This window comes from Aotus nancymaae, unplaced genomic scaffold (genome assembly GCF_030222135.1).
Source record: "Aotus nancymaae isolate 86718 unplaced genomic scaffold, 86718_ANA_hifiasm-v0.15.2.pri h1tg000040l, whole genome shotgun sequence".
Taxonomy (NCBI): domain Eukaryota; kingdom Metazoa; phylum Chordata; class Mammalia; order Primates; family Aotidae; genus Aotus; species Aotus nancymaae.
Window position 1 is genome coordinate 130659848 of NW_026988454.1, and position 17798 is coordinate 130677645.

The window sequence follows — 17798 nt, forward strand, 5'->3', positions numbered from 1 at the left end:
GAGCCACCGTGCCCGGCAGATGGCTATATTTCATAAGCCCTCCTAGGGCAACAAAATTTCTAGGTTGTTGCTTACCAGAACATAATGAAGCCTAACCTGACTGAACATTTAAATCACTAAACTTTGGGTGCCTTTTAAAGTCATCAAACTAATATGTAACAGCTGCCTTCAAAAGAAAGGACCTTCTTTCATGAGCTTCTCCCAATATTTGTTGAGTTAAATCAACTTAGGACAGTGTGGCAGAATCATTCTCTCTTCTTGCTTAAGTAAAAAAACTCCCAAGTTTTCTGGCCCCACAGAGTATGTTCTTAAGGAGAAGTGTTTACTCCTCAATTTCTCTTCTCTCTTTTCCACCGGCTGGAATGTGGACAGAATGGTGGACATTGGAACAGCCACCTAGATCACAAAATGAAAGTCACATGTGGATGATGATAAAGAAACAAAATTAAAGAAGACCTGCTCTCCAATTCTGCAGAGCGAATAGGACTGACATGGACCACTGATGCTCAGACCATTTAAGCCCCTGTTATTCTAGCTTGGTTAGAAAAAGCCAACCCATGTCTAACTGGTATACCTAGCCAGAAATCAATGTGAGAGCCCAAGGCAACGCTCAGGGCGGAGTGTTTATTAGGATACAAGTTAAACTTCTGTAATGAAGAGACCCTAAAATATAGTAAGATAGAAGAGACCCTAAAATATAGTAAGATAGACCCTTAAATAAGATAGAATTTTGCTACACTTTTTTTTTTTGAAACGGAGTTTCGCTCTTGTTACCCAGGCTGGAGTGCAATGGCGCGATCTCGGCTCACCGCAACCTCCACCTCCTGGGTTCAGGCAATTCTCCTGCCTCAGCCTCCTGAGTAGCTGGGATTACAGGCACGCGCCACCATGCCCAGCTAATTTTTTTTATTTTTAGTAGAGACGGGGTTTCACCATGTTGACCAGGATGGTCTCGATCTCTTGACCTCGTGATCCACCCGCCTCAGCCTCCCAAAGTGCTGGGATTACAGGCGTGAGCCACTGTGCCCAGCCCTTACTGCACTTTCAAATAAGAGCCTCAGGGTAAGCAGACAAGACTGACATGGCCTGTGTGGCCCTGGCTGGCAGAGCTGCTCATCAGCCTCCTTCAGGCCTCCAGGTTCTTTCCATCTGCGGTTCATGCCTTTGGAAATTGTCCTTGTCTGCGGGGTTGAAACACGATCTCCATCAAGTCTGCATCCCACCACACTCTTCCACTCATATTCCATTGGCAAAAACTCAGTTATTGTCCACTGTCAGCTCTCCAGGAGGCCCATGTGGAAGGACCATGACCCGAGTGACTGTGGGGCTGAAGAGGCCAGATCTTTATTCCCCTCGGCACCCCGCTTAGATTTTCAGTAGACCTCACCGGATGAGGGCGACCTTGCCTTCTCTGTTTCAAAAGCCCGGCAAATGTAACCGTGTTTTCACTCCAGGTGGAAGGAAGGAGGTGAATAATATCTTAAAAAAACAGACCTGCCTTTCCTGCCAGCTTCCTACCAACTTCTTCCATCTCATCTAAATTTCTTCTTATCAATTCTAGGCTTCTAATATCTGCTTCCAGGGGTACAACTCCAAAAAGAAGAAATCAATACCCCAATTCTGTACTTCATTCCCTAGTCAGAATTGGTTTTGTTTTTTTTGTTGTTGTTGTTTTTGTGTTTATGTGTGTGTGGGTTTTTTTTGTTTTGGTTTGGTTTTTTGAGACGGAGTCTTGCTTTGTCACCCAGGCTGGAGTGAAGCAGTGCGATCTCAGCTCACTGCAACCTCCACCTCTTCGGTTCAAAGGATTCTCCTGCCTCAGACTCCCGAGTACCTGGGATTACAGGCACATGCTACCATGCCCGGCTAATTTTTGTATCTTTAGTAGAGATGGGGTTTCACCATGTTGGTCAGGCTGGTCTCCAACTCCTGACCTCAAGTGATCCACCTGCCTCAGCCTCCCAAAGTGCTGGGATTACAGGCATGAGCCACCGCACCCATCCCCCTAGTCACAGTTAAAAACTCAGAAATGCAGCTTGGCCAACATGGAGAAACCCTGTCTCTACTAAAAATACAAAATTAGCCAGGTGTGATGACACATGCCTGTTAATCCCAGCTACTCAGGAGGCTGAGGCAGAAGAATCGCTTGAACCCAGGAGGTGGAGGTTGCAGTGACCCAAGATCGTGCCATTGCACTCCAGCCTAGGCAACAAGAGCAAAACTCCGTCTGAAAAATAAATAAATAAATAAACCTCGTCTCTACTAAAAAAACAATATAAAAATTAGCCAAGTGTGGTGGCGCGTGCCTGTAATCCCAGCTACTCTGGAAGCTGAGGCAGGAGAATCACTTGAACCCAGGAGGTGGAGGTTGCAGTGAGCCGAGATTACGGCACTGCACTCAAGCCTGGGCAACAGAGTGAGACTCCATCCCAAAAAGAAAAAAAAAACTCAGAAATGATGCTGTGATGTCCTCTCAGGATGCCTTATTCTCCCCGGAGAGCTGAGCACCTCACAGCTGGAAATGTCTGAGGAAAAGTGGCAGGTAGCATGGGCCGATCCCACTGCGGTGGCCAGTCTACTCCTTATCCAGTCTGGCCACTTGGACGTGGACTTTGCCGGCATCCTAGGATCTGCCACCCCTCAACCTTCTGTGGCAACTGCAAGTCAGCCCCCAAACTGGAAAACTAGGCTGACCTGGCCTGGTTCAGAGCCTTAATGTGTGACTGTAGCTGGGACTCAGTATTGCTCTGCAAGCCTCTTGGTGCTTGTAGTGGCTCTGTGTTCGCCCCACCATATCCCTTGGGCTTTACCATTGTGGTGCTCACTGACTTCCAACTGCAGCGTCTCTGTTTCTATACAAGGATTGTTTTTGGTGTCCTGCACTATCTGTGCACAGAAAGCTGGAAACGACAGAGAATTAAGGCCCCTCAGCCAATGACTGATTGGTATAAATACCGGGCTCTCTTGCCCCGGACCACGGGATAACTCTGCACCACTCCAGGTTTCCTGAGTGGGATTGACCTCCACTCACCCACAATGGTAAATTTGCCCAATCACACACCCTTCATTGACTGCCTTCCTTCTCTATCACACTCCACTACCCATGTTTCCTGAAATCACCTCCAGAATACACTGTCTGCACTGGAATCTTTGTCTCCAGGTCTGCTTCGAGGGGAAAAAGACTTCATATTAGCAGGACATAGTGCCAGACACTATTTTTAAGTCTTAAATGTCGGTGCTCACTTAATCCTCACAACGAGCTTATGACACAGTTCTGTTGTTACTCCCACTGTACAGACGAGGGAACTGAGGCTCAGAAAGATTAAGTGAGCTGCCCCAGGTTCATACAAGTATTAAGCAGCAGAGCCGGGATTCAAACCCAGGTAGCATGGCTCCCAGGTCCACACTCGTAGCCACCAAGTGGTAGTGGCTGTTCCTCACATCTTCTCTTCAGGGACTGCTGGGAGCTCCGTGCGCATCCCTGAAGTCTACCCCAGCCCCTTGCATCTCCAAGCCCTTTCTCCCCAGGCTCTTTCCTCTTGGCACCCCCTCTCCTATAACACCTTCTTCTCCATCCTTCGCAAATCCCTCATCTTCCAGACTCCCACAAGACCTGTCCACGCCACTTCCCACCTTCCAGTTACTTGTGCGCTTGTCCCAAGCTCCCCAGAGGAAGGATCCAGGAGTTTTTGTTGAAACAATGAGATATACAAGTAAGGTCAACGCCAACGCCTTCCCCTGTCCTATTTCTACACCAAGTAAATAGCATCTTTCAGGTCAGCAACAGAATTGGCTTTGGTTTCTCATCCATTTCTTTTTTAATAAAAATATTTACATTGGGTCAGACCCACCCACTTCCACACAAAGACCTCTGCTAGGTTCCTGGGTACACACACCATCCCCCCATCCTAGCAGGCACTGCCTACTAACTTTGAAGTGATTGCCCAACCGTGATCTTGAGGAACCTCCACCACATACATCACCCTTAGAGCCTCAGAAAGGGTTATGTCCTGCCCCAGGGGCCTACTCCCCATGCCCAGGCTCCTCCAGGGCCCTGGGCCTCCGAGGCCACCCTGCAGGCCCAGACACTGCGTTAGACCTGAACCTCCTATCCTTGTCCATCCATTGCACAAACAATTCCTGAGAATGGAACGAGGAACTAAGGGGTGGGGTAGGGCCTCCCAAGAAACGGAAGGCCTGTCCCTGACCTCCTGTAGGCGCCGTACGGCTTTCAGACAAAAACTCAACCTCTAAAGACTCACAGGCCTGAGGTATATACACCAGGGTGTCTGTCTGCCCACATCACAGCTGTTACCTCATCCCACTGAGGTCTTCACTGCCCTTGGGTGGTGGAGGGGCATGGTGCATGTTATCACCCACTTCTTGCTACCCATCGGGGAGGCTGCCCTGTGTAACCCGGGTGAGAAGGTGGTAAACACAACTCAGGTGCTCAGGGGTCAGCTGGGGATGGGGCAGGGGGAGGGGTGGTGTATGGCTGAACTACCCTGACTCCTGTCCTCACCACCCCAACCCCAGCTCTGGGCTTAGCATTGGTGGAAGGCGGGGACTTCATTAACCTCCTCTGCCCTTTATTTATTTATTTATTTTATTTATTTTTATTTTTATTTTTTTTCAGGCAGAGTCTTACTCTGTTGCCAGGCTGGAGTACAGTGGCATGAACTCAGCTCACTGCAACCTCTGCCTCCTGGGTTCAAGCGATTCTCCTGCCTCGGCCTCCCAAGTAGCTGGGACTACAGGTGTGTGCCACCACGCCCAGCTAATTTTTGTATTTTTAGTAGAGATAGGGTTTCACCATGTTTCAGGCTGGTCTCAAACTCCTGACTTCAGGTGATCCACCCACTATAGCCTCCCAAAGTGCTGGGATTACAGGCATGAACAACTATGCCCAGCCATGACCTGTCATAGAAAATTTCTCTTTAATGTTTTCCTGGATCCTGAGGAGTGGGGAGACGTTCATCCCCTTCCCAGTCCTGGGTACCAGTCCTCTCTTGCCAAAAGCACAGCCCCCAGGGCTCACGTGGGAGGAGCCTCCTGCCCTCGCTCCCTCAGCACTGCCAAGGGGTGAAGAGGGAACTTGCCAGGTAGAAGGACACATTCATGCCTTGCTTTCTTGCCCAACACAGATGAAAGGTTATGCCCAAGAAGAGCTCCCACCACCCGCCTCTGGCCCCAGCCCCAGTGTGGTATGAGGAATTCAGCCTTTGACTTAAGACAGCCTGGAACCTCAGGTTTGGCTTGGCAAATTCATTAGCTATTTCATAGCCTTACTCACCCTGTTTTGTCACCTGTCATCCACAGAATCAACAGCAAAATACACTCCCCTTAAGTTTACCTCCGACAATTAGGAGCATCGAAAGGAGATCTGCTACCCTACAGGCGTGAAAGGCTGAAGTACCAGGATATTTGCTTTAGCATTCACTGTTACCAAGTGCAAACATTTGGAAACAGCCCATGTCCATTAATAGGGGACAGACACAGCACATTGTGCTATGGGGCAGCCGAATACTACACAGTCTCCAAGTTTGAGGTTTATCTGTGTGCACAGAGCTGAATGTCTCCAGATACATATGCCTTACAATATATACTTTTAAACCAGAGAGACATTCAGAACTGTATTTTGGGATGCCACCATTTATGCAAAAAAGGGGGGAAAAGAGGATAGTAGCCACATAGGCTCTCTACGTGTATATAATTTCTCTGGAAAAGTACAAAAAACTGGATAGGAGAGTTGCCTCTAGGAGAATTGGGAGCTGGAAAACGGGGTGGGAGGTAAAGAAGGCAACTTAATTTTCACCAAATCCCTTTTATTACTGCTTGTACTTTTTTTTTTTTTTCTGCTTGTACTTTTTATTGGGACATATGATACCTATTCAAGGCCAGGCGCAGTGGCTCATGCCTGTAATCCCAGCACTTGGGGAAGCCAAGGCAAGCAGATCACCTGAGGCCAAGAGTTCAAGACCAGCCTGACCAGCATGGTGAAAACTCCTCTCTACTAAAAATACAAAATTTGTCAGGGCACCGTGGCTCATGCCTGTAATCCCAGCACTTTGAGAGGCTGAGGCAGGTGGATCACGAGGTCAGGACATCGAGACCATCCTGGTTAACGCCATGAAACCCCACCTATACTAAAAATACAAAAAGTTAGCTGGGCGTGGTGGCACGTGCCTGTGCTCCCAGCTACTCCGAAGGCTGAGGTAGGAGAATCGCTTGGACCTGGGAGGCGGAGGTCGAAGTGAGCTGAGATTGCGCCACTGCACTCCAGCCTGGGTGTGAGACTTCGTCTCAAAAAAAAAAAAAAGAAAGAAAGAAACACCCTACTGGACTATTAACAAGAGACCTTGATACAGTCTCTCTGCAGATTAAGTTTTATTTTGCAAAATTTCAAACATATGTAAAGTAGAGAGAATAGTAACATGAACTTTCATGTACGTATCCATCATCTGGCTTCAGTTCATAGATGGGTCTATATACCACCCACCACCCACTCCTTCCAGGATTTTTTTTTTTAAGTTAAAGGCAGGGTCTCACTCTGTCACCCAGGCTGGATTGTAGTGGTGCAATCACAGCGCACCGTAACCACGAACTCCCGGTTCACATGATCCTCCCACCTCAGCCTTCCAAGAAGCTGGGACAACCAGCATGCACCACCATGCCCAGCTAATTTATTCATTTATTTATTTTTATAAAGACAAAGTCTCACTATGTTGCCCAGGCTGGCCTCAAACTCCTAGCTTCAAGTGATTCTCCTGCCTCAGTCTCCCAGAGTGTTAGGATTACAAGTGTGAGCCACTGTGCCTGGCCTCCAGAACTTTTTTTTTAGATGGGGTCTTGCTCTGTTGCCCAGGATGGAGTGCAGTGACCTGCTCATAGCTAACTGCAGCCTCAAACTCCTGGGCTTTCACAATCCTCCCACTTCAGCCTCCCAAGTAGCTGAGATTACAGGCATGTGCCACCATGCCTGGTTACATTTTTTAAAATTGTTTAGTTTAATTAGAGATGAAGTCTTGCTATGTTGTCCAGGTTGGTCTTGAACTCCTAGCCTCAAGCAATCCTCCTGCCTAGGCCTCCTAAAGTGCTGGAATTACAGGCATGAATTCCAGTGAACCACTATACCTGGGAATTCATTAAAAAGTTTTTATGGAAAAGCTCAAATTTTTCATTTAAAATATTTCTCTTTTTCTTTTTTCAGAACATTTCTCACTTGCATAAGAGCACATTTTCTTTCATTTTTTTTGAGATGGAGTCTCTCTGTCACCCAGGCTGGAGTGCAATGGCATGATCTCAGCTCACTGCAACCTCTGCCTCCCGAGTTTAAGCAATTCTCCCGCCTCAGCCTCCCAAGTAGCTGGGATTACAGGTGCCTACCACCACACCCAGCTAATTTCTGTATTTTTAATAGAGACAAGGTTTCACCATGTTGGCCAGGCTGATCTCAAACTCCTGACCTCAGGTGATCCACCCGCCTCAGCCTTCCAAAGTGCTTGGACTTGAGATGGAGTCCTGCTCTGTTGCCCAGGCTGGAGTGCAATGGTGCAATCTCAGCTCACTGCAACCTCTACCTCCTGGGTCCAAGCAATTCTCGTGCCTCAGTCTCCCAAGTAGGGGGGGATTACAGGTGCCCGCCACCATGCCCAGCTAATTTTCATATTTTTAGTAGAGACAGGGTTTCACCATGTTGGTCAGGGTGGTCTCAAACTCCCGACCTCAAGTGATCTGCCCGCCTTGGCCTCCCAAAGTACTAGTATTACAGTGCAAGCCACTGCACCCAGCCTGCTTCCATTTTTAAAGTATGTGGCATAACAAAAGATCTGACTTCTACCACAAATAATTGTCATGTATAAATGGAAGAGGAGTTGTAATGGATTGAACTTTGGAGACGTGTTGACCAAATGCGTGACCCTTGCTTACCTGAGTCTAACAAACAAAAAAGGTATCTCTGAGACAATCAGGGAAATGTGAACATAAAAAGCACTGCAGATGTCATGGAATGTGGTTAATTTTGTTAGATGTGATCATGGTATTATGGTGATATTGTTTTAAAATTCTTTTTTGGCTGGGCGAAGTGGCCTGTAATCATAGCCCTTTGCCAAGGTGGGTGGATCACCTGAGGTCAAAAGTTCAAGACCAGCCTGGTCAACATGGTGATACCCAGTCTCTACTAAAAATACAAAAATTAGCCGGGTGTGGTGACAGATGCCTGCAATCCCAGCTACTCGGGAGCCTGAGGCATGAGAATCACTTGAACCCAAGAGACAGAGGTTGCAGTGAGCCGAGATCACACCACTGCACTCTAGCCTGGGCAACAGAGCAAGACTCTATCTAATAAAATAATAATAATTAAATAAAAGTTTTTTGTTGTTGTTGTTTGTTTGTTTTTTATTCACAGGGCTTGGTCGTTCGTTAAAATTCTTTTTTTTTTTTTCTTCCAGGCTGGAGTGCAATGGCGTGGTCTCAGCTCATTGGAACCTCTGCCTCCTGGGTTCAAGCAATTCTCCTGCCTTGGCCTCCCAAGTAGCTGGGATTACAGGTGCCCACCACTACCAAGCCCAGCTAATTTTGTATTTTTAGTAGAGATGAGGTTTCACCATCTTAATCAGGCTGGTCTCGAACTCCTGACCTCAGGTGATCCACCTGCCTCAGCCTTCCAAAGTACTGGGATTACAGGCATGAGCCACCACGCCTAGCCAGTTAAAATGCTTTGGATGCTAGATATACAAACATCAGTATTTATAGATAAACTGACCCAAAGTGTAAGGTTTGCTTTATTTTATTTATTTATTTATTTATTTATTTTTGAGACAGAGTCTCACTCCATCACCCAGGCTCAAGTGCAGCAGCATGATTTTGGCTCACTACAACTTCTGCCTCCCAGGTTCAAACGATTCTCCTGCCTCAGCCTCCTGAGTAGCTGGGATTACAGGCGCGCACCACCACGCCCGGCTAATTTTTGTGTTTTTAGTAGAGACAAGATTTCACTATGTTGGCCAGGCTGGCCTTAAACTCCTGACTTCAGGTGATACACCTGCCTCAGTCTCCCAAAGTGCTGGGATTGCAGGCATGAGCCACTGTGCCTGGCCTGAGATTTGCTTTAAAATGCACGAGTCGGGGGTGCAAGAGGCAAGTGAAACAAGGCTGGCAAACTGTTGAAAACTGTTGAAGCTTTATTCACTACCATGGAAAGTAGAAAAAAAAAAAAAAGAAACTTGTTGAAGCTGAGTGATCTACACGTAGAGTTTTGAAAACTATTCCCCCTACTTTGGTGGATGTTTGAAAGTTTCCATAATAAAAAGTTTTTTAAAAAAAGAAAATTGTTTAACCCTTGTTTGAATTAATAGCGACTTAGTCACCTCTATTTGCAGATGACATGATTGTATATCTAGAAGACCCCATCGTCTCAGCCCAAAATCTTCTCAAACTGATAAGCAACTTCAGAAAAGTCTCAGGATACAAAATCAGTGTGCAGAAATCACAAGCATTCCTATGTACCAATAACAGACTTAAAGAGAGCCAAATCAAAAGCAAATTACCGTTCACGATTGCTACAAAGAGAATAAAATACCTAAGAATACAACTAACAAAGGATGTAAAGGACCTCTTCAAGGAGAACTACAAAACACCGCTCAAGGAAATAAGAGAGGACATAAACAGATGGAGAAACATTCCATGCTCATGGTTAGGAAGAATTAATAGCGTGAAAATGGCCATACTGCCCAAAGTAATCTATAGATTCAACACTATCCCCATCAAGCTACCAATGACCTTCACAGAACTGGAAAAAACCACTTTAAACTTTATATGGACTCACAAGAGAGCCCGCATAGCCAAGACAATCCTAAGCAAAAAGAACAAAGCTGGAGGCATCACACTGCCAGACTTCAAACTGTACTACAAGGCTACAGTAATCAAAACAGCATGGTGCTGGTACCAAAACATAGACATAGACCAATGGAACAGAACAGAGGCCTTGGAGGCAACACCACACATCTACAACCATCTGATCTTTGACAAACCTGGCAAAAACAAGCAATGGGGAAAGGATTCCCTGTTTAATAAATGGTGTTGGGAAAACTGGCTAGCAATGTGCAGAAAGCAGAAACTGGACCCCTACCTGTCACCTTACACTAAAGTTAACTGCAGATGGATCAAAGATTTAAACATAAAATGTAACACCATAAAAACACTAGAAGAAAACATAGGCAAAACCATCCAGGACATAGGCATAGGCAAGGACTTAATGACTAAAACACCAAAAGCAATGGCAATAAAAGCCAAGATAGACAAATGGGATCTAATTAAAATTCAGAGCTTCTGTGCAGCAAAAGAAACCATCATTAGAGAGAATCGGCAACCAATAGAATGGGAAAAAATTTTTGCAATCTACCCATCTGACAAAGGGCTAATAACCAGAATCTACAAAGAACTAAAACAGATATACAAGAAAAAAACAACCCCATTCAAAAGTGAGCAAAGGATATGAACAGACACTTTTCAAAAGAAGACATATATGAGGCCAACAAACATATGAAAAAATGCTGATCATCACTGGTCATTAGAGAAATGCAAATCAAAACCACATTGAGATACCATCTCACGCCAGTTAGAATGGTGATCAATAAAAAAAAATCTGAAGACAGATGCTGGAGAGGATGTGGAAAAATAGTAACACTCTTACACAGCTGGTGGGAGTGTAAATTAGTTCAACCACTGTGGAAGACAGTGTGGCGATTCCTTAAGGATCTAGAAATAGAAATTCCATTTGACCCAGCAATCCCATTACTGGGCATATACCCAAAGAACTATAAATCGTTCTACTATAAAGACATATGCACACATATGTTCATTGCAGCCCTGTGTACAATAGCTAAGACCTAGAACCAACCCAAATGCCCATCAATGATAGACTGGACAAAGAAAATGTGGTACATATACACCATGGAATACTACACAGCCATAATAAATGATGAGTTCATGTCCTTTGTGGGGACTTGGATGAATCTGGAAACCATCATTCTCAGCAAACTGACACAAGAACAGAAAGGCAAACACCGCATGTTCTCACTCATAGATGGGTGTTGAACAATGAGAACATGTGGACTCAGGGAGAGGAGCATCACACACTGGGGGCAGTTGGGAGGGGTAGAGGAGAGACAGCGGGGGGTGGGGAGGGAAGGGAGGATGGGGAGGGATAACATGGGGAGAAATGCCAGATATAGTATGCACCTAAAGTTAAATAAATAAATTTTAAAAAAGAAAGAAATAGTGACTTAGTCACTATTAAATGACTGAGATTAAACAAATTTAAAAAGACCAAACAAGACACCAAGAGCCCGGCACACCACAGGCACTGTTGAAATTATCACATGAATGAAGGAGAAAGCTCCAGAAGTGTAAGTATTGAATAACCTTACAAATTACAACTACCACTAAAATTAATAAATTAGCCATTTGTAAATTAGTCTTTCATGAGTTTTACTAGCGTGAGTCAGTTAATTTATTTATTTATTATTATTATTATTATTTTTAAAGATGGGGTTTCACCATGATGGCCAGGCTGGTCTTGAACTCCTGACTTCAGGTGATCCACCCACCTTGGCCTCCCAAAATGCTAGGATTACAGACATGAGCCACCGCGCCCAGCCGTGAGTCAGTTCTTTAGAGCCAAGTCATATCTGCATTTTAAAAATTCCATTTCTGAGTTCAAAAGCCAAAGATCAAGACTTTTGAATAATGATCACATAGGCCAGGAGGGGTGGCTCATGCCTGTAATCCCAGCACTTTGGGAGGCCAAGGCAGGCAGATTACGACGTCAGGAGTTCGAGACCAGCCTGACCAACAAGGTGAAACCCCCATCTCTACTAAAAATACAAAAGGAAAAAAAATTAGCTGGGCAGGGTGGTGCATACCTGTAATCCCAGCTACTGGGAAGGCTGAGGCAGCAGAATCACTTGAACCCAGGCAGAAGTTGCAGTGAACCAAGATCATGCTGGTGCACTCCAGCCTGGGCAACAGAGTGAGACTCCATCTCAAAAACAAAAAAGAAAGAAAAAGAAAAATGATCACAAAAAAAAAGAAAAAAAGGCCTGGCATAGTGGCTCATGCCTGTAATCCAAGCACTTTGGAGGCCAAGGCGGGCAGATCACCTGAGGTCGGGAGTTCAAGACCAGCCTGACCAACATGGTGAAACACCGGCTTGATAAAGAAAAAAAAAGAAAAGAAAAGAAAAATGATCACATAAACCACCCTGCCAGGGTCACCTTTTACCCTTCCCCAGATGGCATGCTACTATCTTTCCATAAACTACCACAAAACCTACCTCACTGGATTGCTGGCGGAAGGTACGTAAATTGGCACCAACATAGCAACTGGCCAAAAGTAATAATTCAATAAACATGAGACCCATGGGGACCACTACTTCCAACACCATGCATCATGTCTCCTCCGCCCACCTCTGGTTTCAACTGTGGCTGAGGAGGACAGTTCTTTGGGAATTCAGCCTTCCTCAGTGCCTCAGTGCCCAGTGGGCAAAGACAAGCGAAAAAGGGAGGGAACTAATCCCCCAGAGTGAACCTGCAATCATTGCAGAGTGGGAAGCAGTAGACCGATGCTCCTGCCTCTGTCCTTCAGGTGGACATCTGGAGACATTCAGCTGTCTCCTCAGTGGGGCCTGGTGGAATCGAACCCCACTGCACACAACAGTGACATCATTTTTTTTTTTTTTTTTGAGACAGAGACTCACTCTGCTGCCCAGACTGGAGTGCAACGGCATCATCTCAGCTCACTGCAACCTCTGCCTCCCGGGTTCAAGAGATTCTCTCCTGCCTCAGCCTCCCGAGTAGCTGGGATTACAGGCGTGTGCCACCATGTCCAGCTAATTTTTATTTTTAATAGGGACAGAGTTTCACCATGTTGGCCAGGTTGGTCTCAAATTCCTGACCTCAGGTGATCCGCCCACCCTGGCTTCCCAAAGTGCTGAGATTAAGGATGTGTGTGAGCAACTACGCCCAGCTGACATCACTTTTTTTTTTTTTTTTTTGAAGACGGAGTTTGCTCTGTTGCCCAGGTTGTAGTGCAGTGGCCTGATCTCAGCTCACTGCAACTTCCGGCTCCCGGGTTCAAACGATTCTGCCTCAACCTCCTGAGTAGCTGGGACTACAGGCACCTGCCACCACGGCCAGCTAGTTTTTGTATTTTTAGTAGAGATGGAGTTTCACCATACTGGCCAGGCTAGTCTCGAACTCCTGACCTTGTGATCTGCCCACCTTGGCCTCCCAAAGTGCTGGCATTATAGGCATGAGCCATCGCGCCCGGCTGACATCACTTTCTTAAGCTGGCCTTTCCTCCTTCGGGATCTCACACTCCCTATAGCCTCACTTCTGCTTTCTGGAATCACCTACATTAACTACCTATGCCCAGCTCCTGTCTCAAGCTCTGCTTTCGAGGTCACCAAAATTAAAACCGTTCCTTTCCATCCTCCTCTCCCCATAACCTACAGTCCTTCTTCCACAAGCTCCTTCCACACCAGCAAACCTGGACTGTAACATTAACACAGAGTTACAATCCGTTGATATACTGGTCTCTCCACATTCCTGGAGCACAAACTGCTGAAGGGCAGGGACCCTGTGACACATTTGGTTCCCCCGCTGTCCATCAGGAGAGAGATATGCGAGCTAGTCAGCACTACACCAAGTTGAGGCAGCCCTTGAAGCTCTTCATCGATTTTCCCGTTTTCTGCCCTCCAGGCACATGATAGGATGGAATTTCTCAGCCCTCTTGAAGTTAGGCCACTACAAGAGGCCTAATTGGCTTGCTTTGGCCAGTGAAATAAGAGCAGAAGTCACATATGTTGTTGCTGTCAAACACAAGTATTTAACTGCCAAAGTAACAAAAGACACTCCAGAACCCTCTTTTGATGGAGCCTTCTTTGATCTGAATCCCTGAGTGACTGTGATGATCAGAGACCGCAACACCACTCCTACTGACTCACCAGGTAGCAGTAGAGAGAAATAAAACTGTTGTGTTAAGCTACTGAGACTCCAGGGTTGTTTGTTACTGCAGCATGACTTAGCCATCCTGACTGATACAAGCTGAGATAGGAGTACATATAAAGTTCACAGGGACACAAACAGAGGAATATTAGGTCTCTCTAGAGGCTCAGAAATGTTTCATCAAAGAACTTGAGATAAACCTTCAAAGATGAGCATTTGCCTGACAAGGAAGAGACACAATCCAAGGAAAGCATCCAAGTGAGCAACGAAACCCCAGAGCACACCAAGGGAACTGCAAGGAGTTCAGGACCTTTCAACACAGTAACACTAGACCAGGGAGGAAGGAGAGAATGCCCTAGAGTAGAACCAGCATTTACAGCTTATAGGGCGATTTGCTATATGGAATTTTAGATAAAGAAGTGATATGAAGTGGCGGGTGGATCATGAGGTCACGAGATCGAGACCATCCCGGTCAACATGGTGAAACCGTGTCTCTACTAAAAATACAAAAAATTAGCACGGCATGGTGGCACGTGCCTGTAATCCCAGCTACTCAGGAGGCTGAGGCAGGAGAATTGCCTGAACCCGGGAGGCGGAGGTTGCGGTGAGCTGAGATCGTGCCATTGCACTCCAGCCTGGGTAACAAGAGCGAAACACCATCTCAAAAAAAAAGAAAAAAAAAAGAAGTGACATGATTTGATTTGCATTTCAGAAATATTATTCTGGAATCAGTATGTAGGGGCTGGAAGACCAGTTAAGAGACATTTAGAGTCCTAGCAAGACACCAGGGGCTAAAAGCAAGCACAGAAATGGGGAAGGGGAAGCCAGGACCAATGTTGAGGCATGACCACGGGGCCCCTGAGCCCTCCTCTGGACCCTCGGAACACCAGGTGTCTCATCACATTGCACCATGATTGCTTATTCATTAACTATAGTCTTCTTGAGGGGAGGAAATGTCTCTTTTTTTTTTTAAGTAGAGGGGTTTCACCATGTTGGACAGCCAGGCTGGTCTCGAACTCCCGAACTCAGGCGATCCGCCTGCCTTGGCCTCCCAAAGTGCTGGGATTACAGGCGTGAGCCACCGCGCCCAGCCGGAAATGTCTTACTCTCCTTTTGCCACCAGCACTAGCTCAGTATTGGCACATAATGTACTCATATGTTTATTATATTGATGGGTAAAGGATTTGCTGGCCAAGTATATAGGAGAGTTGAAGGGGGAAAGGAGTCTATGTTGAATCTCAAGCGTTTAGCTTGGGTGATAAGATTGATGGCGGCACCGCTACTTGTGACTGTAGGAAGAGAAACAAGTCTGAAGAGAAAAAGAACAAATTCTGTCCAGGACATACCATGTCTTAAGTACCTTTAGAACACCTGGAGAAGATGGGAATTCCAGACTGGAAACAGGAGACAGCTCTGGCTGGGCGTAGAACGTGGGAGTCTGCATCAGTCAGGATCATCCAGAGAAACAGAACCAACAGGATATACGCACACAACGAGATTGATTTTAAGGACTGGCTCATGCGGTTGCGGAGGCAAGTCAAGTCCAAAATTCAAACAGCAGGCCAGCAGGCTGGAAACTCATGCAGGATTTCTATGTGACAGTCTTGAGGCAGAATTCCTTCTCTGGGGAACCTCAGTCTTTGCTCTTCAGGCCACATTATCAAGAGCAATCTCCTGGCTGGGCACAGTGGCTCTCGCCTACAATCCCCGCACTTTGGGAGTCCGAGGCAGACAGATCACAAGGTCAGGAGATCGAGACCATTCTGGCCCACATGGTGAAACCCCATCTCTACTAAAAATACAAAATTAGCTAGGCGTGGTGGTGCATACCTGTAATCCCAGCTACTCAGGAGACTGAGGCAGGAGATTCCCTTGAACTAGGGAGTTGGAGGTTGCAGTGAGCAGAGATTGCGCCACCACTGCACTCCAACCTGGCAACAGAGCGAGACTCTGTCTCAAAAAAAAAAAAAAAAGTAATCGTCTTTACTCAATGTCAACTGAGTATAGATGTCATTGCTTTTCTTTTGTTTTGTTTTTTTAAGATGGAGTTTTGCTCTTGTTGCCCAGGCTGGAGTGCAATGACATGGTGTTGGCTCACTGCAACCTCCGCCTCCTGGGTTCAAATGATTCTCGTGCCTCAGCTTCCCAAGTAGCTGGGATTATAGGTGCCTGCCATCATGCCTGGCTAATTTTTGTATTTTTAGTAGAGACAGGGGTTTACCATGTTGGCCAGGCTGGTTGTGAATTCCTGATCTCCAGTGATCTGCCCACCTCGGCCTCCCAAAGTGCTGGGATTACAGGCATGAGCCACTGTGCTCAGCCAGGATGCCAATGTTATCTGCAAAATGCCTTCACCAAAGTATCCAGACTACAGTCAGGCTTTGGTGGCATGCTTGTAGTCCCAGCTACTCAGGAGGCTGAGGCAGGAGGATCACTTGAGCCTGGGAGTTCAAGTCCAGCCTGGAGAACATTGTAAGAATCTATCTCATTAAGATAAAAAATATATACATACATACATACATACATATATATATTTGACAACTGTGTACCATAGCCTTGCCAAGTTGACACATAATTTTTTTTTTTTTTTTTTTTTTTTTAGAAACAGTGTTTTCACCATCTAACTCAGGGTGACCTTGAACCCCTGGGCTAAAGTAATCCTCTCACTTTGGCCTCCCAAAGTGCTGTGATTACAGGCGTGAGCCACTGTGCTTGGCCTGACACATAAAATTAACCATTACAGAGTCATCAGTGTAGTAACCAACCTCTCTCTCTCTTTTTTTTTTTTTCTTTTTTGAGGTGGAGTCTTGCTCTGTCACGCAGGCTGGAGTGTAGTGGTGCGATCTCAGCTCACTGCAGCCTCCGCCTCCTGGGTTCAAGTGATTTTCCTGCCTCAGCCTCCCAAGTCGCTGGGATTACGTGAACACACACCACGCCCGGCTAATTTTTTGTATTTTTAGTAGAGACAGGGTTTCACCATGTTGGCCAGGCTGGTCTTGAACTCTTGACCTCAGGTAATCTACCCACCTCAGCCTAAGTGCTGAGATTACATGCATGAGCCGCCTCACCCGGCCTGGTAACCAGTCTCTAAAGAACACATGGTACCACCCAGAAAGAATGAGATAAAGACCAAGAAGGCCAAAGAGATCAACAGAGGAAAAGGTCAACAAAGGAAAAAAGTGAAGGTTTACAGAGCAGACTGAAATTACAGGAAGGGAGCCTGGATACAGGGGTGTCATAGAAACCAGGGGAAAGCAGTGGATCAAACAGTATGGTCAAATATGTCACAGACTGCAGAAAGCTCAAGTGAGATGAGCACTGAAGAGTGTGCATTAGATTTGAAGCCTTTAGAGATCTTTTTTCCCAAGAGGCAACAGTCTCATGGCTGGTGTACAGCTGCTTCAGAAAATAGTTTGGTATTAGCAGGAGAGCTAAACAGGTGCAGACCTCAACATCCAGCAACTCCACTCTTGGGAATATATGGATGCTTGCTATTCAAACTGTGGTCCACGGATCTGCAGCATCAGTAGGAGCTTGTAGAAATGCAGAATCTGGCCGGGAATGGTGGCTTATGCCTGTAATCCCGGCACTTTAGGAGACTACATCAGGTGAATCGCTTGAGCCCAGTAGTTTGAGACCAGGTTTGGCAACATAGTGAGACCCCAGTCTCAAATTGGAAGAAAAAAAAAAAAAGGTCAGGCATAGTGGCTCATGCCTGTAATCCCAGCATTTTGGGAGGCAGAAGTAGGCGAATCACCTGAGGTCAGGAGTTTGAGACCAGCTTGGCCAAGA